The sequence below is a fragment of the Pan paniscus genome, chromosome 9 (assembly GCF_029289425.2).
Source record: "Pan paniscus chromosome 9, NHGRI_mPanPan1-v2.0_pri, whole genome shotgun sequence".
Classification (NCBI taxonomy): Eukaryota; Metazoa; Chordata; class Mammalia; order Primates; family Hominidae; genus Pan; species Pan paniscus.
The window spans coordinates 35,477,230-35,504,746 of record NC_073258.2 but is presented as its reverse complement, the minus strand read 5'-3'; the positions used below and the strand labels follow the sequence as shown (position 1 = coordinate 35,504,746).

General features: G+C 40.0%; 1 protein-coding gene across 4 annotated transcripts in view; it reads right to left on the bottom strand.

Annotated features, from left to right (window-relative positions):
• HIPK3 (homeodomain interacting protein kinase 3) overlaps nucleotides 1-27,290 on the bottom strand; it is a 99,970-nt gene extending 72,680 nt beyond the window's left edge. For 2 of the 4 annotated variants that reach the window (XM_034932379.3, XM_034932381.3), the window contains exon 1: nucleotides 26,689-27,290. The gene's annotated coding sequence lies outside the window, so the exon portion shown is untranslated. Of the gene's footprint in view, nucleotides 1-25,884; nucleotides 26,344-26,688 lie in introns of those variants that run through there. The other 2 variants (XM_008955865.4, XM_003830394.5) reach the window with 1 other exon arrangement.
• Between the last annotated feature and the right edge of the window lie 227 nt (nucleotides 27,291-27,517).

Here is a 27,517-nt window from a genome sequence, read left to right as displayed (position 1 = left end):
AGTAGTTCCTAAATTCTTCTCATTTTGCAATTACAACATTTCATTATATTGTAATTGTCAGTGTATATATCTGTCTTTCACACTAGATCTAAAGCAAAGTGCCAAGGATATAGAGTTGGTGTTCAATAAATGTTGGCTTGTTGGTTGGTTGAAATATCTTCATTTTCTACAATTTAAAAATCTGTATTATATTAACTATGTGGTCTCCTACTCTTATAACAAATCACAAACATCAGTTCTTTAACTCAGAATCCACAGATTACCATCACAATCTGTAATATCTATATTAAAAATGAGAGCAACTACCTACTGAGCACTTACTATGCAACAGTTTAACACTTTATTTACAATATTTTATCTAATCATAGCAATATCTTTCCAAAATTTGCTTTTAAGAAAACTAAAGTTGGCCAGGCACGGTGGCTCATGCCTGTATTCCCAGCACTTTGGGAGGCCGAGGCGGGCGGATCACTTGAGGTCAGGAACTCGAGACCAGCCTGGCCAACATGGTGAAACCCCTTCTCTACTAAAAATACAAAAATCAGCCAGGCGTGGTGGTGCACACCTATAATCCTAGCCACTGGAGAGGCTGAGGCACAAGAATTGCTTGAACCCAGGAGGCAGAGGTTGCAGTGAGCCGAGATTGCGCCACTGTACTTCAGCCTGGGCAACAGAGCGAGGCTCCGTCTCCAAAAGTAAAAAAAAAAAAAAGAAAACTGAAGTTTACCAAGACTAGGTAACTGGCCCATAGTCAATAGCTAAGGTATGGTACAAGGAACAAGTAAACACACCACCTTTCAGATAAAAGGTGCAAATTTATACCTCCTATAGCTTCCTAAAAGTTTTCTTGTGCACAGTCTACCACATTCCTAATTTGACTTGACCTTAATAAATCTGCTACAAAACCTTACTAGACAAATTAAGACTTGATGTTCACTCTGTAAGAGAAAATTATAAATTGAAATTCCGGAGTTCCGCTGGGCGCGGTGGGTCACGCCTGTAATCCCAGCACTTTGGCAGGCCGAGGCGGGCAGATCACGAGGTCAGGAGATCCAGACCATCCTGGCTAACACGGTGAAACCCCGTCTCCACTAAAAATACAAAAAATTAGCCGGGAGTGGTGGCAGGTGCCTATAGTCCCAGCTACTCGGGAGGCTGAGGCAGGAGAATGGCGTGAACCCGGGAGGTAGAGGTTGCAGTGAGCAGAGATCGCGCCACTGCACTCCTTCCTGGGCGGCAGAGGGAGACTCCGTCTCAAAAAAAAAAAAAAAAAGAAATTCTGGAGTTCCAAACATCTCATTGCATCTACTGACATCTATTCCATACCTTTACTCAGAAAAGATTTTGAAACTCCATCAACTGATTGTTCTTTTAATGAAGAAAAAACACACTGAAAACTCCTGCTAAATGTATCAAACTCATCCATTAAGGCACTTTTGTGAGGCTTCCAATCTTGTCTGCAATAGTTTTTCTAAGAGACTAGGTCTCACTGTATTGCCCACGCTGGTCTTGAATTCCTGTTCTCAAATGATCCTCATACCTCAGCCTCCCAAGTAATCTCAAATAGACTATAGGTTCGAACCACTACACCCTACTCGATAATTTAACATTGCCATGATTCTCCTAATTTACAAACCACTTCTGTAACCCATACCCATAGACTCAGAAAAAGAGATGATTAAATTCACAGATAATTTTTTTTTTTGATACAGTCTCGCTCTATTGCCCAGGCTGGAGTGCAGTGGCGTGATTTCGGCTCACTGCAATCTCCACCTTCCAAGTTCAAGTAATTCTCCTGCCTCAGCTTCCCGAGTGGCTGGGATTACAGGCACCCGCCACCACACCCAGCTAATGTTTTGTATTTTTAGTAGAGACAGGGTTTTGTCATGTTGGCCAAGCTGGTCTCGAACTCCTGGCCTCAAGTAATCCACCCACCTTGGCCTCCCAAAGTGCTGAGATTACAGGCATGAGCCACGGCACCCGGCCCAAATTTTTTTTTTTTTTTGAGACAGAGTCTTTGTTGCCCAGACTAAAGTGCAATGGCACAAACATGGCTCGCTGCAGCTTCGACCTCCTGAGCTCAAATGATCCTCCCACCTCAGCCTCCCAAGTAGCTGAGACCACAGATATGTGCCACCATGCCCAGCTAATTTTTAAATTTTGTAGAGATGGGGTCTTGCCATATTGCCCAGGCTGGTCTCGAACTCCTGGGTTCAAGCAATCCTCCTCCTGACTTGGCCTCCCGAAGTGCTGAAATTACAGACATGAGCCACTGAGCTCAGCCAACAGATAAATTTTAAAACAGCTATTATACACTTGTGGATTTAAAGGAAAGCATGAGAGAGACATGAAAAATATAGAAGAACAGTACACCATACATATACAGATGGTGGGAAGGCAATCTGGCAATATTTAACAAAATTGCAAATGAACATATCCTCTGACCTAGAAATGCAGGCAACTCAAGACACTATAAAAGAATATTCACTGCAGCACTATGTAAAGCAACCTAATACTGTAAATAACCTACATATCCATCAAAAGGTACTAAACAGACCTTGACACATGGACCAATTTAAAAAGAATGAAAACAACTTATTTGCCTTGCTATACACCTGATTCTGAATACTGCCACCTGAAAAAAAGCAAGATTTCAAAAAATGTATACTTTACAATAGATATTACCATGTGTGTTTAATTAAAAAGAGGAATTATATGCATATATTTGCATATGCACTGAATATCTATAGATATATAAAGAAATTGAGGGTTTCTTTGCCTTGGTGAAGAGTAACAATACTGGCAGCAATGAAAAGAATTACTTTTCACTGTACATCCTTTTTTACTACATACATGTATCACCTGTTCCAAGAAAGTTTTTTAATCATCTGTGCAACCTATTAAAACATATGTATCTAAAAATAAAATAATCTGGGATTTGCTTTGAAATAATATAGAAGAGGAAAAAGTGGATGGGGATATGGAGAAAATGAAATGAGTCATAAACTGTTATTTACAGAAGCTTGATGATGGGTATATTGGAGTTCATTATGCTATCCTGTCTACTTTTGAATACGCTTATATTTTTCCTTAATGAAAAGTTAAATAAGGGCCAAGCATAGTGGCTCACACTTGTAAAAACACAAAAATTAGCCAGGTGTGGTGGCGCACGCCTGTAATCCCAGCTACTCGGGAGGCTGAGACAGGAGAATCGCTTGAACCCAGGAGGTGGAGGTTGCAGTGACCCGAGATCGTGCCACTGCACTCCAGCCTGGGCGACAGAGCAAGACTCTGCCTTTAAAAAAAAAAAAAAAGTCAAATAAGTAAATATGCACATAAAACTCTAATCAGAAAGATTTTGATTTGGTAGGTCTGTGATAAGGTCCAGGCATCTGAAAGTGTACAAGCTCCCAGGGCCATGTAGAGTCACACTAAAATCTGAGAACCAATGATCTCGTCTATACAAAAACCACAGGCAAATTCAAGTCCTACCAAATCAGGGCCCCCAAGTCTGAAAAAACAGGATGAAGTGCCAGGGAATCAGATCAATGCACACCACTCTAGGCTAATTCATGCCATGTTAAATTGTGTGAACAGCTGATAACTGACATAGAGAAATTTTTTAAATTGCTGCAATTTCTGGATCCTGCCATTCCTAGCTTTTCTTTCCCAACATGCCAAGCTGGAAGGCAATCAATCAACCCAAGGCTCCAACCAGGGGTTGGACAAAGTGTCATTATCCCTCACCAGCCAATTCCCAACCACTATGCTCTGTGAACCTATCTCAAAAGGGACTTTAGAAAATAAACACAGATAGGAATATCATGCAATTTATAGTTCATCAGAAGGCATAAGTGGTGGTGCTGGAGACAGGTATAAAAGACCATAAGAAAAGACCTATAAATTACTTATTAACTTGACCACTGTGACTCCCTGATATATCCAGGTATTAACTCTTTTCCTTCTCCTACCCTCCATCAGACATACTCACGACTTGCTAGTATCTGGTGTTTATGGATTTTACAAAGTACTATATTCCCAGGAGCTGAAGCCCATGGTCCAAAATACTGTTTTAGTATAATACTATTTCCTATTTTTCATTGCAATGTATACTGTGTTGTCCTCTGCAGCTGTATTATTCATGACCCTGCCAATTGTTCTTATCAACTAAGAAACGATGTTTTGAAATACTACCCCTTTGTGAGCTGGAGCTGTCCATAAAATATTACTCAGAGGATAGTGAAGACTCCTATTAGAGCAACCATTAAGCTTTCATTCCTTAGAATTAATAATTTCAGGTTCTTTAACCTACTATGGTCTGAATGTTTGTGTCCCCACCCCCGCCCCTCGGCTCCCCCAGAATTTGTATGTTGAAACTTAACCGCCAAAAGCGATGGTATTAAGAGGTGGGAACTTTGGAAGGTGTAGATCATGAGGGCTCTATCCTCTGAATGGGATTAGTGCTCTTTTACATAAAAGAGGCCTCAGGTAGCTTGTTCACCCCTTCTACCACGTAAGGATACAGCAAAAGGGCGCCATCTTTGAAGGAGGAGAAAGTGAGCCCTCACCAGACACCAAATCTGCTGGCACCTTGATCTTGAACTTAGCCTCCAGAGCTGTGAACAATAAGGTTATGCTCTTTAGAAATTACCCAGTCTAAGGGATTTTATTATTGCAGCCCAAATGGACTACCATATACATCTTATTTTTCCAATCCTCTAACAAACTTTAAGTCACATCTGACCTACTCTATCCAAACTGTTCACATCTTTTTATAATTACCAAACCAGCAATGTAATCAATATTGACACCCATAGTCATGAGTCTGATCATTGCTAACCATAGTGGGCTGTTTCCATCTTTTTTTTACTACACATAATATTAGCCCATCTGAAAAGGGAGGGAGAAAACAGAAACAGAAATACTTTACCAAGTTATATTCAATTTATTTGCCAATATGAAATTTCTGAATTATTTTTGACCAAACTTACATACACTACATATGTAATAGGGTTCTTCTTCTTCTTTTTTTTTTTTTTTTTTTTTTTTGAGACAAAGAGTCTCGCTCTGTTGCCTGCGCTGGAGTGCTGGAGTGCTGGAGTGCTGGAGTGCAGTAGCGTGATTACAGCTCATTGCAACCTCCGCCTTCCCAGGTTCAAGTGATTCTCGCGCCTCAGCCTCCCAAGTAGCTGGGATTATAGGCATACACCACCATGTCTGGCTAATTTCTGTATTTTTAGTAGAGATGGGGTTTCGCCATGTTGGCCAGGTTGGTCTCAAATTCCTAGCCTCAAGCCATCCACCCACCGCAGCCTCTCAAGCATTGGGATTACAAGCATGAGCCACCACGCCTGACTGGGTTCTTCTTTTAAACGTACTTTGATATCACAAATAAATTAAATAAAAGGTAATAATGCCTTGCACTCTCCTTACTCAACTTACTTCTATTTGTTCAAATCTCCATTTTAAAAATCTTTTCCTTTTTAAAAATTGCGGTAAAAATAAATAAAATTTACTATCTTAAATAATTTTTTTTTCCTTTTTTGAGACAGAGTCTCGCTCTGTCGCCCAGGCTGGAGTGCAGTGGCACGATCTCTGCTCACTGCAAGCTCCACCTCCCGGGTTCACGCCATTCTCCTGCCTCAGCCTTCCAAGTAGCTGGGACTACAGGCGTCCACCACCACGCCCGGCTAATTTTTCGTATTTTTAGTAGAGACGGGGTTTCACCATGTTAGCCAGGATGGTCTCGATCTCCTGACCTCGTGTATCTTAAGTCATTTTAAATGTACTGTTCAGTGACATTAAGTACAGTGAGCATGCTAAAAAAACAAAGAAACCAGCAACACCAAGAAACACAAGTAGGTGCTTCTTGACCAACTACCAAGTCCCTCTCCTATTCCTACTTTGATCTTTACATGGATCCAGTTATTTCTCACAGTTTTCTCTTTCCTCCCTTATCTCAATCAAACCCTGAGATATGAGTTTATGCTCCTATAAACACAGCCCTTCACATTCTGTCCTCAAAATATTGTCCTTCTTTTCCTTTGACCTATCATCTCTTCCTGATTATTTCCCACCACAGCCTGCCAATATTCTTGGCTAAATTCTAGTTCCTCTTTCTAGTAAAATTATAGATTGAAAATTAACACTTTTCTTACATAGCACAAAAGGTATTCATAAAGATTTATAAATTTTATTCCTTTTAGTTTAAAATTAGTTATATTTTTAACAAATTAATCATCAACCTCTGACAGAAAGGAGAGGTTTTCTTTAAAGAAGATGTAAAAAACACACACTCTTAGAGGGAAAACACGACAAATTTGATTTTACTAAAATTTAAAGCTTTCATTCATCAAATGATACCTGAAATAAAAATAAGCCACTGACATAGAGAAGTTATTTGCAATACACGTAACTGAGAAGAGATCTAAAGAAGTCATATTATGTTTGGTAAAACTGAGTAGACAAATGGACAGAAGATATAAACAGACAATTCACAGACAGGAAATACAAGCCAAGTCTTATTTTATGCCATTTTATAGCCATCAAACCGGCAAAAAGAAGTAGGACAACATCCACTGTTGAAGAATAGGACAACAGGAACTGTTATACAAGGGTAAGAAGTACAATCACTTTTGAGGGCAAAGCTGAAAATGGACATACTCTATAATCCAGCAATTCTTCTCCCAGGTGTATACTCCATCTAGAGAAATTCTCACAAATATGCACAAAGAAACAGGTAAATTAATGTTCACTGCAGCACTATATGTAGTATCAAAATTTCAGAATAATCTAATTGTCAGAAAAGGACTGGATATTGTGGCTTAGTCATAAAATACAAAGCATGCAGTACAAGTGTGGCTCATATCACAATTATTATATATTTATGTACCACAAAAAAAGAAAATATACCAATTGTTAGGTCAAGACATCATCGATTTTAAGATGCATCCCAATTTCAAAGATGTTAAAATGTTAGGAGGAAATGTGCTAGAACTGATGAAGTGCAGCAAAATGAATTAACTGAAATTACATATATCAACGTACATAAATCTCAAAATATAGAACAAAAAAAGTTGCAGAAGAGCATGTATCATTTATTATAAAGTTAACAGAAGACAAAACTATACCATGTTTTATATGTGGTAAAGGTATAAAAACATGCATGGAAATGACAGACATGTCAAGGAAGAAAAGAGAAGGAAGGGACCTCAAATTTATTTTGCACACTGGATGACAGTTGCATAGGAAGTGATTCTATTACTCCCTATACTTTCATAGCCTGGGTTTACATTAATTTTTAAATAAAGAAGGTAAAAAATCTATCAGAGAATAGGAATAACCTATTTTAGTAATTGTTTATTTTTAAATTACAAAAATACAGCCCTGGCATGGTGATTCACACCTGTAATCCCAGCACTTTGGGAGACCGAGGCGGGTGAATCATTTGAGGTCAGGAGTTTGAGATCAGCCTGGCCAACATGATGAAACCCCGTCTCTACTAAAAATACAAAAATTAGCTGGGTGTAGTGGTGCACACCTGTAATCCAGCTACTCAAGAAGTTGAGGCATGGGAATCACTTGAACCTGGAAGGCAGGGGTTGCTGTGAGCCGAGATCATGCCACTGCACTCCAGCCTGGGCAACAGAGTGAGACTCTATTTCAAAAAAAATAAGAATAATAAAATAAAATAAAATTACAAAAATACGATCATTTTAGATATATTTTATTAACATAACCAATCAGCCATACCTTATTTCATTCAGTTGGTAACCATACCAATTTGGTAACCACACCAAAGTGAAGCAGTCACCTGTTCAGTCCGTACAAGCCTAAAATATTTGCCACGTACCCCAAGAAACTAGCTAGAATCTATCTCAGATATGAACGTGATTGTATATCAACTATATATAATGAATATCCAAAAGTTATTTCATAACATTATTTACCATATTAACACTTAAAATATTATTTATTCATAGGCCCTGTCTAAAAAATATGAAAACAAATCCAAATTGAGGAAGAGTCTATAAAATAATGGCAGTATTCTTCAAAAGGTCAATGTCAAATCAACATAAAGACTGAGGAAGTTTTCAGATCACAGATTAAACTAAAGAGATACAACAACTGAACAGTCTTTACTTTATGCAATTAGTTAGAGTTAAAGGGACATGCCTGCAACTTACTCTCAAAAAATTCAGATAAAAACATAATATAGATATAGAGAAAAAAAGGTAAAAGCAAATGCAGTAAAATGTTAACATTTGAATAATCTAGGTGAAAAATACACAGGAATTCTTTGTATTATTCTTGCAGCTTTTCTGTAGGTCTGAATATTTGTCAAAGGATAAGTTAAACAGAAAACAAGAACGAGTGACAGGTATAAAACAATGTCTTTCTTGAACAAGACTCTTCTTCAAGGGTCACTAACTTGTGGATGAACAGCCAAATATGGTAGGCGTGGCCCAGAGCACCCAAAGTCTAGAATTGCCAGGCATATGAAGAGTCCCTAGGATCATCTGCCAGCACTAATTTTAAAAGTAATCATAAGCAGTGAGGGCAAATTTCTTCATTTAAAAGTATTACTTAATTCATAACAGTTTTTAAAGCTGTTGGTCATTATATAACTTCTTCAATCAATAAAGACTAAAAGTAGAACTTCACTATGTGATCCAATAAATTCTGACAATTAAAAGGGCTTTTCATTCTTCAAAGGACAGAACCATAGTGCCAGTCTATGCAAGGCTCTATAAATAGAAATTACAAAATAGAACTATATAACAAACAATATGTAGCCAGTAAAAAGGAGTTTCTAGTCAGTTTATTTCATTTCTCAATTACCTTGTTTAAAGTGCATATTTATAAAAGACAAAACAACATGCCATTTAAAAAAAAAGGCAGGAGACACTAGACAATAAGTTGGTAGTATGAACAGTAAATGAGTTTAATTCTTCATTGGTTAACTAGGTGTCAATATTTTAAATACCTCTATTATTTTAGAAGATTATTTTTACCAGCATTCAATCCAGGAAATAATACTAAACCATTTCATTGGCTGGGCACAGTGGCTTACACCTGTAATCCCAGCACTTTGGGAGGCTGAGGCGGGCGGATCACGAGGTCAGGAGTTCAAGACCCACCTGACCAGTATGTTGAAACCCCACCTCTACTAAAAATACAAAAATTAGCTAGGCATGGTGGCACGCACCTGCAATCCCAGCTACTCAGGAGGCTGAGGCAGGAGAATCACTTGAGCTCGAGAGGCGGAGGCTGCAGTGACTCAAGATCACGCCACTGCATTCCAGCCTGGGTGACAGAGCAAGACTCCATCTCAAAAAAAAAAAAAAAATTGTGTCTACCATTTCATATAAGAAACAACCACCATACATTGTAAAACTTAATAAACTAAACCTGCTGTCTGAGGTGCCTACAGAACATTTATTTTGAAAATACTAAAGTCTTGGGTATTTTCCAGCAGTATTGTGAACAAAGCATCTAGAGAATGTGTTGACTATAACACAAATCAGCATGTTAAATAACAAGCTTCATCTGACTTAGCAAAATGTTCCAACATTTGGAACAGAAAATGACCTGTTGGACATTTCAAAGCTGCTAGAAATCACCCTGCCAGTACAAATCTTTAACAAGCCTAGAAAAGAGTTAATTAATTCAAAAAAATTACACAAGGATTACTCTTACTAAGCAGATAATTCTCTAGATTTTTAAAAGCTATATAAAATAAAAAATCAGAAATGGAAACCCTGACAGAAAGGTTGACTAAAGATAAAAAGTTTACCTGAAGTTCCCTCTTTCTTGATGTAAACTTAAGATTAATAACTCAAATTCAGCTTATATAACTTAAGTACTAAAGAAAAATTTTTACTTAAATTCTTCATACAACGCCCAATATCTACCAATGAGCTATTAGAAAGAGTAAACAGTTTTTTAAGTTTGGGTTATGAACAACTCCCTTAATAGAAAGCCAAATGTATTACTTTCTACTTTATAGGAAAATCTGTCTCAAAAGAACCACCACAAAACTTTTATTTCTTATGAAAATCTATGTAACTTTCAGACAAAGATAAATACAAAATATTAAAGATTAAGAAGGCAAAGGTCAAATGATTCCTACAAGAAGATCACCTGACATCATCTACCTTTAAAACAACTCAACAGGTAAACTGGAATCCTAGATTAATAATTTGACCGAATGCCCACTGCTGACAGCAATAAAAAGGAAAAAATCTGCCAACAAATAAGATTTTTGTATGAGATAATGATTCAAAGCTCTAAATGAACATGTAGAGAACCAAAGGTCAGGTTCTATAAAACTTTTCAAAAGTATGGTTTACCTTAAACAACCTTAAGATTCTCATCACTATATTCACACCTGAAAGAGAATTATCACTCTACAGTAATGTAAATCACACAAGAATGAAAATTCTAAAAACCAACAGAATGAGAACAGTGGCTACCATCTCCTTTGCCAGACACATAACAGTTTTTCAGTTGTAAGAGCTGAAAAGATAAATATTTAACTGCATAAGCTTGAGTATAGTACTTTCAGTTATTTACAGCTGCATAAGCTTGAGTATAGTACTTTCAGTTTTTAAAAATCTTTATGAAAGACATTGTGGGGCCTGGAAAAAATAAGTTGAATAGAAAAGTCAACTGTTTCTATTTTCCAAATTCTATTAAGATCCTATAGGGTCCTAATATGTCTTATACTGCTAAATTCAAAGTATTTTTTTAATTTCTACAATTATGTTTTCTTTCTACTCAGGCTGTAGTTGCCAGACATTCCACTTTATATAAATGCCCTTTTTAAGGAATTTTGCAAAGTATTGTCCAAAATCTTTTTTTTTTTTTTTGTGGAGACAGAGTCTCACTCTGTCGCCCAGGCTGGAGTGCAGTGGCGTGATCTCGGCTCACTGCAAGCTCCGCCTCCCAGGTTCACGCCATTCTCCTGCCTCAGCCTCCCGAGTAGCTGGGACTACAGGTGCCTGCCACCACACGTCTGGCTAATTTCTTTTTGTATTGTTAGTACAGACGGGGTTTCACCGTGTTAGCCAGGATGGTCTCGATCTCCTGACCTCGTGATCCGCCCGCCTCGGCCTCCCAAAGTGCTGGGATTACAGGCGTAAGCCACCGCACCCAGCCCAAAGCCTTTCTAATGTGGAAATACTCTTTTTAATTTTCAAAGTTTAACTGTCACTTATATCTTGTCAACTGAGGATGGCCCTTTACAATGGCTTCAGGAAACTCTCTGGTATCAAGTCGGAGACAATAGGGAGGCGTAGGCAGGAGGATCATTTGAGCCCAAGAGTTTAAGATCATCCTGGGCAAGATGGCAAGACCCCATCTCTATTTAAAAAAAAAAATTAGCCAGGCACGGTGACACACACCTATAGTCCCAGCTACTTGGGAGGATGCCTTGAGCCCAGGAGTTTGAGGTTGCTTGGCTATGATAGTGCCTGCCACTGCACTCTAGCCTGGGTGACAAAGCAAGACCTCATCTCGACAGGGGACAGGAGGGAACGGGAGGGGAGGGGAGGAAGAAAGAGGGAGGGAGGGAAGGAAGGAGGAAGGAGGGAGGGAGGAAGGGAGGGAGGGAGGGAGGGAGGAGGAAGGGTGGGAGGGAGGAGGGAGGGAGGGAGAGAAGGAGGAAAGGCCGAGATTGCACCACTGCACTTCAGCCTCGGCAACAGAATGAGACTTCATCAAAAACAAAGAAAAAAGAATAAAGGAAAAAGGAAAAGGGAAGGGAAGGGAAGGGAAAGGAAAAAAGGAAAAAGGAAGGAAAAAAGGAAAAAGGAAAGGAGAAAGATCTCTCTCATTCTTATGACAACTTTGAGGAAGGTGATACAGCAGAAACTTGCAACAGGTCTCCTTAGGAAAGCCAGAAAAACTAAAGAACAACAATGTAATTTACAAAAATCTGAAGAGTTAAGAAAACAAGCAGCTTCTCAAGACAGTACCCACAAAGAAACGACACTGAATTATTATTTTTTTTTTTTTGGAGACGGAGTCTTACTCTGTCGCCCAGGCTAGAGTGTAGTGGCGCGATCTCGGCTCACTGCAACCTCCACCACCCATGTTCAAGCGATTCTCCTGCCTCAACCTCCTGAGTAGCTGGGATTACAGGCAACTGCCACCACGCCCGGCTAATCTTTCGAATTTTTAGTAGAGATGGGGTTTCACCATGTTGGCCAGGCTGGTCTCTAACTCCTGATCTCAAGTGATCCACCTGCTTCGGCCTCCCAAAGTGCTGGGATTACAGGCGTGAGCCACTGCACCCGGCCACGACATTGAATTCTTAAAAATCTATTACAACTGCTTCTATCTGGCCCTAACTACATCTAATCATTAACTTTAAGTGACACATTTTTTGAGTTGCTTATAAGCTGTGCATTAAAACCACAAATTGAGATAGACTTAGCAAGGCTACAGATTTATTTTTCTTCCACTGAAAGTGTCATAGAAAAACAGATTTTTTCTTTATGTTAGTGTAAAAAGTCACACTATCAATGCATGATACTAAAAACCATACATATCAGAACTATAATGATAATGATAAAAATAGTTTTCTTCATAATTATCTGGCTGAAGCGATTTTTTTAAATACACCATCAATGTATAAAAAAGAAAGATATTAAGAAAGTTTAAATTTAAGTTGCATATGTAACTAACAGCTAACACATTTTAAGTTTAAAATTAAGTAGCCATTGATCCCATAAATAAAAATGTGCTTCCTCATTAGACTGAAAATGGCTGCAAAGTAGTTACAGTTTATTGATTAGAAATCTATTCTCGAATAGTAACTAAAATTGACTTTATTTATTTATTTATTTTGAGACAGGGTCTTGCTCTGTTGCCCAGGCTGGAATGCAGTGGCACAATCATGTCTCACTGCATCCTAGACCACCAGGGCTCAAGTGATCCTTTCACTTCAACCTCCCTGGTAGCTGTGATTACAGGCTCATGCCACCACACCCGGTTAATTTTTTGTATTTTTGTTAGGATGGGGTCTCACCATGGCTGGTCTCAAACTCTTGGGCTCAAGCAATGTGCCCACCTTGGCCTCTCAAAGTGCTGAGATTACAGTCGTGAGTCACCACACCCAGCCACCATTTTTTAGGCATTTGCACAAGAAACTAGATAGAATCTCAGATATGAAAATAATGATTGCATATTCACTATACAGGATGAAATACGCCAAAACATTTATATCATTATTTATCATATTAACAAACACTTAGAATGCTATTTATTCATAGAACCTTGCAATTTGAGTGAATAAAAATTACCACTAAGGCAGTATCATTTACCTGGAATCATACTGCTAGGAATTGGTATACTAGACTAATATAAAACTTAAAGTATTTTGCCATAAAATCATGAAAAGATATATCATTCACATTAACAAGAGGTTAAATTTCAGTATAGCAATCATTTTGAAGTTATTCAATTACTATAAAATTACAAAATATTCAGGGAAAAGAACCTAATTCCTTCAAGTCAGTTAAATGTTTTATCATATGCTTAAAATTAAAATACATGATAACTGGATATAACAATGTTTCCTCTTATTCTTTTTCTTATCACATTTTTTATTCTTTTTTTAATTAGAGACAGGGTTTCACCATGTTGCCCAGGCTGGTCTTGCACTCCTGTGCAAAAGTGATCCACCTACCTCGGCCTCCTAAAGTGCTGGGATTATAGGCATGAGCCACCACACCCAGACTCTAATCAACTATTATTATTTTAAATAGCAGCATAATGTTCTATCCTATGTGCATATCATAATTTGCTGGACTGCTTTTTTTCCAATTTTTTTCACTGTTCATATAAAGTTGTAATAAGCAGTTTCATACAGTTGTTACACATTCTTTCTTTTTAATATCTTATTTTTACTGTAAGTTTTCATACATTCTCAATTTTCTTAGCCGGGCGTGGTGGCAGGCGCCTGTAATCCCAGCTACTTGGGAGGCTGGGGCAAGAGAATTGCTTGAACCCAGCAGGCGGAAGTTGCAGTGAGCCAAGATCGCGCCATTGCACTACAGCCTGGGTGACAGACTCCGTCTCAAAAAAACAATAAATAAATAAATAAATAAGGTTTCAAACATAAACAAAAGGCAGGCCAGGCGTGGTGGCTCACGCCTGTAATCCCAGCGCTTCAGGAGGATGAGGCAGGTGGATCACCTGAGGTCAGGAGTTTGAGACCGGCCTGGCTAACATGGTGAAACCCCATTTCTACTGCAAATACAAAAAATTAGCCAGGCGTCATGGCATGTGCCTGTAATCCCAGCTACTCGGGAAGCTGAGGCAGAGGAATCACTTTCACCTGAGATTCAGAGGTTGCAGTGAGCCAAGGTCACGCCACTGTACTCCAGCTTGGGCAACGAAAGCGAAACTGTCTTAAAAAAAAAATAAAAAACCATATACATGTATACACACACACACACAGGGCAATAGAAATGAGGATGCTAGATAGGGAATCTAGGCAAAGGATTTAGAAATAAGGTAATTCTGAGGTACCTGTAAGGGAAAAATACGGAAATGAATAGGAGGTTCAAAATATGGGTTGAAAGCTAAGAACTGAGTAGGGGACACTGTAAACAATTATCTGAAGGAATACATAAACTATAAATAAAAAAAAATACAGGGGAGCTTAGTAGGAGCAATCTCATTAAAGTGGCATAGACAGAACTATACTGCCAAAGGCTATGAAGTGAACAGAAATCCAAGTAGAGGCCAGAGAACACATTTAAGAAGTTTAGAAGAAACAGAAAAAGAAACAGAGGACCCTAGACTTGAAGAGGCACAATTAAAAGATGGTTGCTTAAGATCTCAGATACTTGGGCATGTTAAAAAGCTGAAGGAAAAAGAGTCAATGTTGAACACAATAAATATATATAATTTTACCTGTCAAAAAAAAAAGCAGGAAAAAAAACAGAACTTTAAGTTTTTGGACAAGCTCCAGCTGTTGAAAAACACAATTCTGGATGAAGCCCACATGGAAAATAGTGAGTAATCTTGGGGGAATGAAGAGATGTTTCTTTCCTTGAGAGAGGAGTGAAATCCCAAAGTGTGTACTGTTGGAATTAAGTCCAGAGGTAAAGGGTTGGAAATCTGGGAGAAGGTCATACCTACTGACCTTTATCAAGGAAAGCGACTCATCTGTTAGAAGTAAAAAAAGAGGCAGGAGTAAAGGAGGGTTTTGAGAAACTAAGTTTGTCGATGACACGTTCACAACCGCTCGGTCAGGTACCTGCCAAGCTATGCAATAAAGATGCTACACGTTGATTAAGGTATGTAAGTTAAGTATCATATGTCTGTATTTGACTCCTTTTATAATAGTAATATATTTGTTTTCCAACATCTATTATACACTTTAGGGAACATAAAAACAGATAAGAGCATGGTCCCTAAACTTAAGGAACAGTTCAGATACGATTTCATATTTTTAAATGAAAGTATAACATTCCCAAAAATGTTATATATTAACTTCTAATAGGTTAGGAAGTTGAGGTATTTCATTTTCTTCCAATAGAATTAATGCAAAATCATTTCAAGCTAGATAGACCTTCAGATGTGAGATACTTTAAGGAGATTTCAGATTTTGAGATACTTTAAGGAGAAATTATAGAGTGGCCACTAGAAATAGTTTCAGAAATGCCACACTAGGCTTAGAGAAGGCAACTCATAAGGCAAACACTCCCGAAAATTTTCTGTTCAAGGCTACTGGCAATTAATCATGTTATCATACCAAACACCTTTTCATACAAGATTCTTTTTTTAATTTTTTTTTTTTTTTTTTTTTTTTTTTTTTTTTTTTTTTTTTTTTTTGGTGACGGAGTCTTACTCTGTTGTCCAAGGTGCAATGCAGTGGTGCAATTCTAGCTCACTGCAGCCTCTAACTCCTAGGTTCAAATGATCTTTCTGTCTCAGTCTCCCGAGTGGCTAGGACTACAGGTATGCACCACCTCACTCAGGTAATTGTATTTTTTATAGAGATGGAGTCTCACTATATACCCAGGCTGGTCTTGAACTCCTGGCTTCAAGCAATCCTCCCACTTCAGCCTCCTAAAGTGCTAGGATTACAGGCTTGAGCCACTACACCCAGCCCAGAATTCAATTTTAAATACACATGTATAAAATATCAAAATGTTGCCAAATTGTCAAATTTAATTAAGAATACTGTTTTTTGTTTGTTTGCTTATTTGTTTTTGAGATGGAGTTTCACTCGTCGCCCAAGCTGGAGTGCAGTGGCACCATCTTGGCTCACTGTAACATCCGCCTCCTGGGTTCAAGCAATTCTCCTGCCTCAGGCTCCGGAGCAGCTGAGATTACAGGCGCCCACCACCACAGGCGCCCACCACCACAGGCGCCCACCGGCTGATTTTTGTATTTTTAGTACAGATGGGGTTTCACCATGTTGGTCCGGCTGGTCTTGAACTCCTGAGCTCAGGTGGTCTGCCGGCCTCAGTCTCTCAAAGTACTGGGATTAAAGGTTTGAGCCACCAAGCTTGGCCAAGAATACTGTATTATATACAATTGTACTAGGAGCCAAACAATAAAATACTTGCCATTTTCACATCTCTGCTTTTAAGGACTCCAAGTTAAACACACTTTTAACTTACATAAATGAAATACAAAAATAATATTCCGGCCGGGTGCGGTGGCTCATGCCTGTAATCCCAGCACTTTGGGAGGTCGAGGCGGGCGGATCACGAGGTCAGGAGATGGAGACCAGCCTGGCTAACACAGTGAAACCCCATCTCTACTAAAAATACAAAAAGATTTTAGCTGGGCGTGGTGGCGGGAGCCTGTAGTCCCAGCTACTCAGGAGGCCGAGGCGGGAGAAGGGCGTGAACCTGGGAGGCAGAGCTTGCAGTGAGCCGAGATCACGCCACTGCACTCCAGCCTGGGGGACAGAGCGAGACTCCGTCTCAAATAATAATAATAATAATAATAATAATAATATTCCTTTTGTGTAGTGGTTTCAAGTAAGTTACAGCTAGCAGGTTCAACATTCTTAAAAATACCTTGTAATGTGCGCCGGGCACAGTGGCTCATGCCTGTAATCCCAGCACTTTGGGAGGCAAAGGTGGGCAGATCACCTGAGGTCAGGAGTTCCAAACCAGCCTGACCAACATGGTGAAACCCTGTCTCTACTAAAAATACAAAAATTAGCCGGGCATGGTGGCAGTTGCCTGTAATCTCAAGGCTGAGGCAGGAGAATCGCTTGAACCCAGGAGGCAGAGGTTGCAGTGAGCCCAGATCGTGCCACTGCACTCTAGCCTGGGGGACAGAGCAAGACCCCATCTCAAAAAAAAAAAAACAAAAAACAAAAAACTGGAAATGTTTTCGCCTTTTGTTTACTTTCCACAGGTTGGCATAGGAATGAGGTTTAAAGGGCTCTACATTCTAAATTTAGGAGAAAGGAAATATAGCTAGAAAGGGCAAGCCTAATAGAATTCCCTCAGGCAATGTGAAAACTGTACAGGTCCAGAAGAAAAAACCACGAGAAAACAAGAGAACTATATTACTAGCCACATCTGAGAAATATGACCTTCCTTTATTTAAATTAACATACAGTTTATCTCTATAAGATACTTCAACTATAAAACTGATTAGCCTTAATGAAAACACTTGTCACAAGATAAAACTGGTAATATTTTTTTCCATCAGGACTTGGCAAAGTTTAAAAAAAAATGAATAAAGTTAAAAATTAGGGTTTTTTGGTTTTTTGTTTGTTTGTTTTTGAGATAAGGTCTCACTCTGTCTCCAAGGCTACAGTGCAGTGGCGCAATCATGGTTTACTTACTGCAGCATCGACCTCCCTGGGCTCAGGCAATCCTCCCACCTCAGCCTCTCCAATAGCTAGGACCACAAGCATGCACCACCATGCCTGAATAATTTTTATATTTTCTTTGTTTTTCGGTAGGAAAAGGTTTCTGCATGTTGCACAAGCTGGTCTCAGACTCCTGGCCTCAAGGGATCCACCCACTTCAGCCTCCCAGAGTGCTGGGATTACAGAAGTGTTCATATTTTTCAATGACTTATTTTGATTTTACCCACTGCAAGAACAGCAGTGAATAACACACAACTTTAACATGAATGCTACTATTTTAATATCATTTATTTAAATATTTCATATTTAATAAAGTAAACAGCCTAGAAGTTTGAATGTGCTATTGTTAATCATTTTTCTTAAGCAGTGTTTTTCTAACTTAGGTGCACATATACAAATATAAAAGAAAATTTACAGTATTCAGCTAATTTCACTTATCATATACTTGCTCAAAGCTGGGACCACGTGTTAGTCTCTTCGTTCACTGCACAGTACCTTGCACTTAGTGGACGTTCAAATATATACTAGATAAAATAAGTTTGTTTTCTTTTTTTTTTTTTTTTGAGATGGAGTCTCACTCTGTCGCCCAGGCTGGAGTGCAGTGGCTCAATCTCGGCTCACTGCAAACTCCACCTCCCGAGTTCACGCCATTCTCCTGCCTCAGCCTCCCGAGTAGCTGGGACTACAGGTGCCCGCCACCACACCCAGCTAATTTTTTTTGTTTGTAGTAGAGACTGGGTTTCACCACGTTAGCCAGGATGGTCTCGACCTCCTGACCTCATGACCCACCCGCCTCGGCCTCCCCAAGTGCTGGGATTACAGGCGTGAGCCACCGTGCCCGGCCCATTTTGCTTTTTTTTTTTTTTTTTGAGACAAGGTCTCGCTCCATCACTCAAGCTGGATTGCAGTGGTACGATCTTAGCTTACTGCAGCCTCGACCTCCTGGGCTCAAGTAATCTCGCACCTCAGCCTCCCCAGTAGCTGGGGCTACAGGTGCACACCACCATGCCCAGCTAGTTTTTGTATTTTTTGTAGAGATGGGGTTTCACCATGTTGCCCCGTCTGGTCTTGAACTCCTGTGCTCAAGCGATCCACACGCCACAGCCTCCCAAAGTGCTGGGATTACAGGCATGAGCCACCGTGCCTGGCCAATAAGATAAATAGTTTTCATACAAATACTTTATCATTATCTGTCATAATAAAATTTCTATCTTTTTTGTGGCCACAGTCTGTCATCAGCTACAAAAAATATTTAAAGCACATTAAACAATGATTACAAATCCACTATTTTTGAACCCAATATTATTCTTACCTAACTTTAAAATACAAAACTACAACCAATATACTGCAGAGACATCTTACTGTCTCCATTGAAAATGTCTTATTAGAAGTTGGCCCAAAACATTCTTATTTGGCTTTGAGAATATAGCACAGCATCATAGCTATAGGTTATATAGCAGCATAACCTGTAATTTTCATTGTGATTTTATGTCACTATACCCTATTTAAACTCAATAGAAATTGTAATAAATTACATACCTAGAGCCTTCAGAAGTATTAATTTAAGTCATTCTTTGGAAGAAATGTCTAGAAAGTCAGGTTCAGTTTTCAATGTTATCACTCTAATCTATCTCATTAACTATTTAAAACTGTAGCATTATATATCTAAAGTCGGATAGTTTACCAAACCTACCAGACTCTCTGTATTATTAAAGAGATAACATGTAATTGAAATATGCTTTTAAAAAGTTGAAACAGATTTTAAAATTGGCACCTTTAGGCCTTTATATGCCAATTTATAGGGTAGGAAATATTTAATAAGCAAAGTTATTTCCTGCAAATGTTTTCAAGTTCACTATTTTGTTTTTAAAAACTCTAAAATATTTTGTATGCTTATAAATAATATACAACCAAGTAGGGGGAAGTTAAAGAATTTGAAATAAACATTTTTTGTTTTTAGCAAATCAAATACTTTCTAAAATTTCCACAGTAAAATAACTGTCTAGCCAAATACAGCCAAGTTTTTATTTTCTAGCATTCTTAAGACAATTTTCTTGGTAATCCATATTAAATCAAATATAATTTATAAAAGCTACAAAATGTTTAGGGTGAGGAGCTCGCCTCATACTCTATTGATTTCAATGCCTATCAAATCTAAACTGTTTTTTTTCCAACTAGATTAGAAATGGAAAAGTTTCTGATCTTGGAACTTCCCTGATCTTGGAGGCTAAGCAGGGTCAGACCTCATCAGTACTTGGATGGGAAAAGGTGTTCCAGCATAAACAATTCCTCAAAATAAAAAGAAATTCTATCTCACCAGCCTTGGCAATCCTTGGCATTCAACATGATCAAGAATTATATGAAAGAATAAGTCTTTCACAACTTAGAAGTACAGCTCAAATGAGCAAATACTACATTTTCCTTTATTATGCTTTTCTAAATATCCACTTTTCTTTAAGTGTGACCTTTTTGTTTAAAAAAAAAAAGACAAGGTTAGCAGCGAAGAAAATGCAAGGTGAAAGTGTACCTAGAAATCTAGTCTTTAAGAGATATTTATCTCAGAAGAAGGTGAAAAGGACTGTGTGACAGACATAGATATCAGAAGTCTGAGTTTTAATTCATACATGATGTATCTTAGTTTTATTTTTTAAGATCTCCAGAAACTAAAAGGATATATCCTATAACTCAAACTCATTTTAACAGCAATATTATGTTCTATAGTCTTCACACTTGCAGCTTCAGATTAGTCCTGGAACATAAGACTTTTTTTTGTTTTAATTGTAGAAAAAGCTTATCTTCCCCCAAACTCCACCTTAAGGAAAAGTCTCTCAGATTGAAGAAACAAAAGACAGAAAGAGGAAGGGGTTGGGGGAGGGATTTTAAAAACTGAGGTCAAGGATGATAAACGAGATGCTATTATTTCACAAGACTGATCACTTAGCAGGTTACTGACTTAATCTTTCCCTCAAGCTATTACAATTTTTCACTAAGTGAACTCTGGGCTCCAGCAACTTGGACATTTAAAATCATAGCAGCCAGGCGCGGTGGCTTACTGTAATCCCAGCACTTTGGGAGGCCAAGGTGGGCAGATCACTTGAGGCCAGGAGTTTGAGACCACCCTGGACAACATGGCAACATCCCATCTCTACTAAAAATACAAAAATTAGCCAGGTGTGGTGGCAGGCACCTGTAATCCCAGCTACTCAGGAGGCTGAGACATGAGAATCACTTGAATCCCGGAGGCGGAGGTTGTAGTGAGCCAAGATCGCACCACTGCACTCCAGCCTGGTGACAGAGCGAGGCCCTGTCTCAAAAATTAATTAATTAATTAAAGCAGATTTCAGTCTCCCAAATCCAATTAAACCAAGCTCTTCTCCCTTCTACTGTCCAGTCTCCCCTGCCTCACCACCCACTCTCCCACTCAGTCTCCTACAGAATGGGAAAGGTCTCATTATTTTAGAAAATTAGAGAAATTGGGCCGGGCACAGTGGCTCATGCCTGTGATCCCAGCACTTTGGGAGGCCAAGGCAGAAGGATCGCTTGGGCCCAGGAGTTCAAGACCAGCCAGAGCAACAAAGCACAACCCCGTCTCTACAAAAAATGAAAAAATTCAAGGTGTCAGCAAGACCATATTAGAAAGACAAAAAAAGAAATGAAAAAATTAGCAGACATGGTGGCGATACCTCCTGTAGTCTCAGCTATTTGGAGACTGAGGCAGAAGGATCTCCTGAGCTCAGGAGGTTGAGGCTGCAGTGAGCTATGATCATACCACTATACTCCAGCCCAGGCCATGGAGCAAAACCCTGTCTGTAAATGAAAAAATAAATACAAAAATAGAAAAAATAAATATAAAAAGAGAAAAGGTCAAATATAAAAATTAGAGAAATTAGTTTAAAGTAACAAAATACATTTAAGGTCAAAAATATGGTCCTCAGTTTGCTCCATTTCAAGGACTTTCTGTTGAAAAGAGCCTTCTCAAGTACTAACTTGGCATTAACTGCCAAATATAAAAGACAAAATAAATCTGCTTAATAACTTAACTGTCTCCAAACCACAAATGCTGTCCTAAAAATACAATACATATTGACAATACTTATCCAGTTGTTTTAATTTCCACACAGTAAGAACAGAGGCTCTAGGTCCCTGGCATAACAGTGGTGTCTCAGAATCCAGACAATATGCTGCCTTTGTTTAGTAACATATGTTCCAAGTATCAACTGAGAACAGCCTGGTCTGCCAAAAAGCTCAAGGTTTCATTTGACAAACTTATAAATGTGTAACATACATCCTCCAAATATCTATTCTATCTTTGTCCTACAAGTGACTAAGACAAGGTCCCAAAGAACATCTATGGCAAAGCTACAGAAGCAGCACACTAATATTAAGTTGTTCTTCCTCCAAACCACTCTTAACTACATACCAAGCCAACCAAAAGAAGTGACATTCTTCCTTAAGTAGGCCACATAAGTACTGACTATCCTAAAAGCCTCCACTGACTCAGTACTTCTCCAAATATATATTCTTAATATAAGTTGCTTAAGTATTAGGCAAGATATATATTTTTAAGCAGCTGGATCCAGAACCAGTTAGGACATTTAAAATAATTCCTTTACACATGAACAGACACTCTTCAAAAGACATACGTGTGGCCAAGAAGCACATGAAAAAAAGGTTATCACTGATCATTACAGAAATGCAAATCAAAACCATGAGACACCATCTCACACCAGTCAGAGTGGCTATTATTAAAAGTCAAAAAATAACAGATGCTGATGAGGTTGCAGAGAAAAGGGGAGGCTGATACACTGTTGGTGGGAATGTAAATTACTTCAGCCACTGTGGAAAGCAGTGTGGTGACTCCTCAAAAAGCTAAAAACAGAACTACCATTGGACCCAGAAATCCCATTACTGGGTATATATCCAAAGAAATATACATTGTTTTATCATAAAGACACATGCATGTATATGTTCACTGTAACACTATTCACAAGGCCAAAGACATGGAATCAACCTAAATGTTCATCAATGGGAAGACTCAATTTTTTAAAAATATGCTACATATGTACCATGGAATACTATGCAGCCATAAAAAAAGAATGATGTCATGTCCTTTGCAGGAACATGGATGGGGCTGGAGGCCATCATCCTTAATAAATAATGCAGGAACAGAAAACCAAATACCACACATTCTCACTTATAAGTGGAAGCTAAATGATGAGAACACATGGACACAAAGAAGGGAACAACAGACACTGGGACCTACCAGATGGTGGAGGATGAGAGGAGGGAGAAGAGCAGAAAAAATAACTATTGGGCACTAGGCTTAGTCCCTGAGTGACAAAATAATCCGTACATCAAACACACATGACACAAGTTTACCTATATAACAAACCTGCACATGCTCCCCTGAACCTAAAAGTTTAAAAAGAAAAAAAATACATATATATTTATATAATATATATTTTATATATTATATATTTATATAATATATATTTTATATATTATATATTTATATAATATATATTTTATATATTATATATTTATATAATATATATTTTATATATTTTTTTATATATAATATATATTTTATGTATATATATATATATACATATACCCCCTTTAGACTTACACCGGTATCACAAAAGATTCTCCATGACAAAGCTTTCAGCAAGTTAAAAAAGAGAAATACTACATCCCAGTGAAAAGTGTGGGGTGGGGGGGGAATAATACCTTTTAAAAAATAAACACACTGATAGAGTCATCCATTTTAACAAAGTTTTAGTAGTTTGTCTTCAGAAGTAACTTCCAAGTTAAACATACCACATTGGGAGTCTCAACTTTGGACATCAGAAAACCAGGACAGCTACAACATGAATACTTATTTTGGCAACGATAAATCAAGTTATTCTGTGTCCTCTAAGAGTTAAGAGTCAGGAATAACAACTTCTGGAAGGATTTTTAAATATGGAGAATTTCCTTAGAATATCTTTGAATCTAAATATTACCATGACATCTTTTCATCTCCAAACTTAAATGTGAGGTTCCAATGGGAACTACATTTTTATGCCTTTGAATTAACCACCAATAGTGCAATTCTAATTTACCTTATCATCATACTTGGTAAACTGTTGCTATGAAAATAACATTTAATAAGTTAACTCTCTTACCTGGTAAAATAAAGTTAACTTCAAAAGTTACCAGGATAAGTCGTACTAGCATTCAAATAAAAAATAACATGCAAACTAGCATTCCATGAAATGGATGTGAATCAGGTCTGAAAAATAATATTGCGGCATTCTGAAATTTACATTTTCCCTTTCCTCCTTTCCATATGCTTTCAGGTTCATGCATCAAATATTAAAAACAAAAGTTCAATCAAAAAATTAATTTGATAGCTGCTGCTTTTTTAAGTTGCAGGGGGTGCAGGGAGGCTCTCCATATCTTGCATTAAACATAAAAACCTATGTGCCCACGCCATACTTGCAACAGCAACCTACGTCTGTAATTTACACCCTATTTTATGGTATCCAAAAAGTTAAGAGTATGATCTACAGCTTCTTTTCAAACATGTTTACAAGAAGAAGTATCTCATATAAACCATCCATTTTAATGTGACTCTAAAATCCCATGCCCAAAAGCCAATGACCAGTTTATAAGCAAGGTAATGACTAGTTCAATGGAAAATATATTTTGACAATAAACTAAGTAAGGCTGACTTATCATGTTATGATCTGCTTGCCTAATATGTATGTTTAGCTACTGTAGTCAGCAATGCCCAAATATAAAGTTGAAACATTTAATGGCCAGTTCTGTTCTAGATTTCAAACTCATCTTACTTTTTTACAACAGTTTTAATCTAAGGTTCTCCACAAATACTTTTTTCTTAGAAGAGATCCCCTTGGGGCGGGGGGCGGGCGGCGGAGGGGGGAATTAAGGAACAAATTTTTCCATAAGTACAAAAAAAAAAAACGACATGCCCAAACATCACAAATATTTCAACACATCTCTGCCTTAACATAAATTTTAAATAAGTAAATTTCAAAAAAGAAAAATAAATCTCAAACAGGTTAAGCATTATAGTTCAGAAATAAAAGTCCTCTACACTTTATGAATGCAGCCATAAATACACCAAGAAATATTTCATTGACTTAAAACTAAATAACTGTATCTGGCTGGTAAAATTGCAATTACTGATAAGTGGCACGAAAGCATAAGATAATCAATAAAACTATGAAAACTTTTTTTACAAAAGGTCAGTCATATTTTGTTTACTTAAAATACTAAGTTTAATCATGACCTATCTAAACCTTATCATTGCTCATTGTATAAAATTAGCACTGCACTTGCAAACATAAGCAGAATCTAGACTTATCAAACATATGGTGAGACTTCACCAGCTTCTGAAAAATTAAATAATATAGGATTAAAATGTCTTAGTTGGGTAAGCAGTAACCACCGTTACGGCTCAAGACTTTTCATCAAAAATTTGATCAGAAAGGAAACCTCTTTAAAAATTTTAAAGAGCCCAGCAACTAAAACTTTGAAATTAACTGAGATGGTTTGAATGAATATAAGTACTCCCACTTCAGAAGCTACAGCTAAAAGCAAATACCTAAAATAGCAAAAAGGGAAAAAGTGTCAGCAGATCTCCAAACTACTAGAAAGTACGCAAAAGCACACGCACAGACTGGTTTGCCAGCTAACTTTTCCGGCCCTGTACCAGACAGACATCAAAACAAAGTTTACAATAGAGCCAACCATGCGCTTTCCCTCTAAACTGGACGATAAACTGAAATTTTTTGCTGTTGCTAATAGAAGCCCCTTATTATAATTAGAAGCAGCCAACTGACAGGTGGAAAAACAAATTCCCTAACAGGGCAGTAAGAGGTTGTGAAAACACGGTTCAAGGCCTGAACGTGTTACGACTACTCTGTAACAAGTCCAAGGTAATTTACGCACACACTTTTCAGCGCAATTCCTCAAGCAGAGATGAGACTGGGGAACAGGATTCCCCGAGAGCCACATACCATTTTACAACAGCCGTCTCCCTCCCGACAGAGAAACAGACATTTTCATCCAAAGTCTTTCCGCCAGTTCTCCCAGTGCGGCGAAGGGAAGCGGGCGGCAGCCACCATAACGAGAGAAGCCGGCAACAGCCCCGCCGCGCGGCCGCCACGCCTTCCTCCCGCCGCCGCTGGGGACGCGGAGCCGCGGATCACATTTCTCCTCCCCAACAATCACACACACGCACGCACGTCCCCAGAGTTGACACCCTGCAAACCCGCTGCTCCGCGACGCTGGGGACGGGGCCACAAAGCCCGGGACGCGGCCATCGGCTGGGGTGCTCAAGCTGCGTGCCTGCGCGTTTGTGTTTGTTCCCCTTAATGAAAGGAAAGGGATCTCCGTAGTTACGGCCTAGGACTGCGGAGGGGGAAGAGAGGCTCCCCGTGGGACTAAACAAAACTTCGGTTGCTGGGAAGAGCCGTTGCGCAACCTTGGCAGGGGGAGGGGGGGGCCGAGGCCCCCGGGCCCCGGCCAGGCGCGGCTTCCCGGAGGCTACGGCCCCCGCGTCCGGCGGCCCAGGGCCTGGCGTGGCGCCGGCTTCGAGGGAGCGGCTCATACCGGGCCACACTGCAGGGGCTAGGGCGGAAACTGGGAGCACGAGAGCGCTGGGGATGCGGATGGGGCACGGGACGCGCAATGAGTGCGGGCTGCGCCGGAGGTGTCGGGCCAGGCCCGGGTCAGGCTTGGGGTCCGCTGGCCGCGGAGCCCGCAGACGGAGCCGATCCCCCCACCCCGGGGTGGCGGCGCCCCTCGCTCGACTCCCTTACCTTCCTAGAGGCCCGCGCTCTCTCCTCTTCGGGCGGCCGCAGCCCTGAGCATGTCCGGGGTGGGGCGCAGGGCCGTGCCGGGGACCGGGAGCCAGGCGCTTCAGCAGGCGGCACCACTCAGCCCGGGCTCAGCCCCTCTCCGCGGCCGCTGCCATCTTGTCCTGGCGGCTGAGAGGAAACGGCGAAACACCCTCCCCCGACCGCTGCTGCTGCTGCTGCTGCTCTGGCTGCTAAGCGCCGGGCCCGTCTCCCTCATCTTCCTTCCCGGGGATTTGGGGTGGGGACGGCTTGGCTAGGGCGAGGGGTAGTGGGAGGCCGGTCGGCCTCCGGCTACTGGGGCCTACGGGCGACGCAGGGTGCGGGGCCCACGGCGATTGGGGCCCATTCCTGACGCCCCGGCCGGGAGCGGAGAAGGAAGACTGGCGGGAGTGGTGGCGACGGCGGGGCCTGCGGCTTGATCTCCTCAGGTCGCCGCGATGCCGGCAGTCGTCACTGAGGCAGCTGCCACCAGCCGCCCCAGCCTCGGGCCCCTCCTCCGCGCCCGTCGGCCTCGGCCACCGCCTCCGCAGCGCCACCGCCCGCCCGGCAGCGCTGCGCGCCCAGCCCGGGCGGCTCCGCTCCGCTCCGGCCGCGGCGCCTCCGTGAAGCCCCTCCCCGGGGTCCGCCCGCCAGTCCGCAGCCGCGCCCTTGTTGCCCGGAGCCCGCCTGGCAGCCCGTGCGGCCCCGACCCGGAGTCCCGCAAGCCAAGCCTCCCGCGAAAGAAGCATCCGTCAGCCTGGCTCTGCTGTTCTGAACCTCACTCCATGCCCCCTCCGCCAGAAATACACAT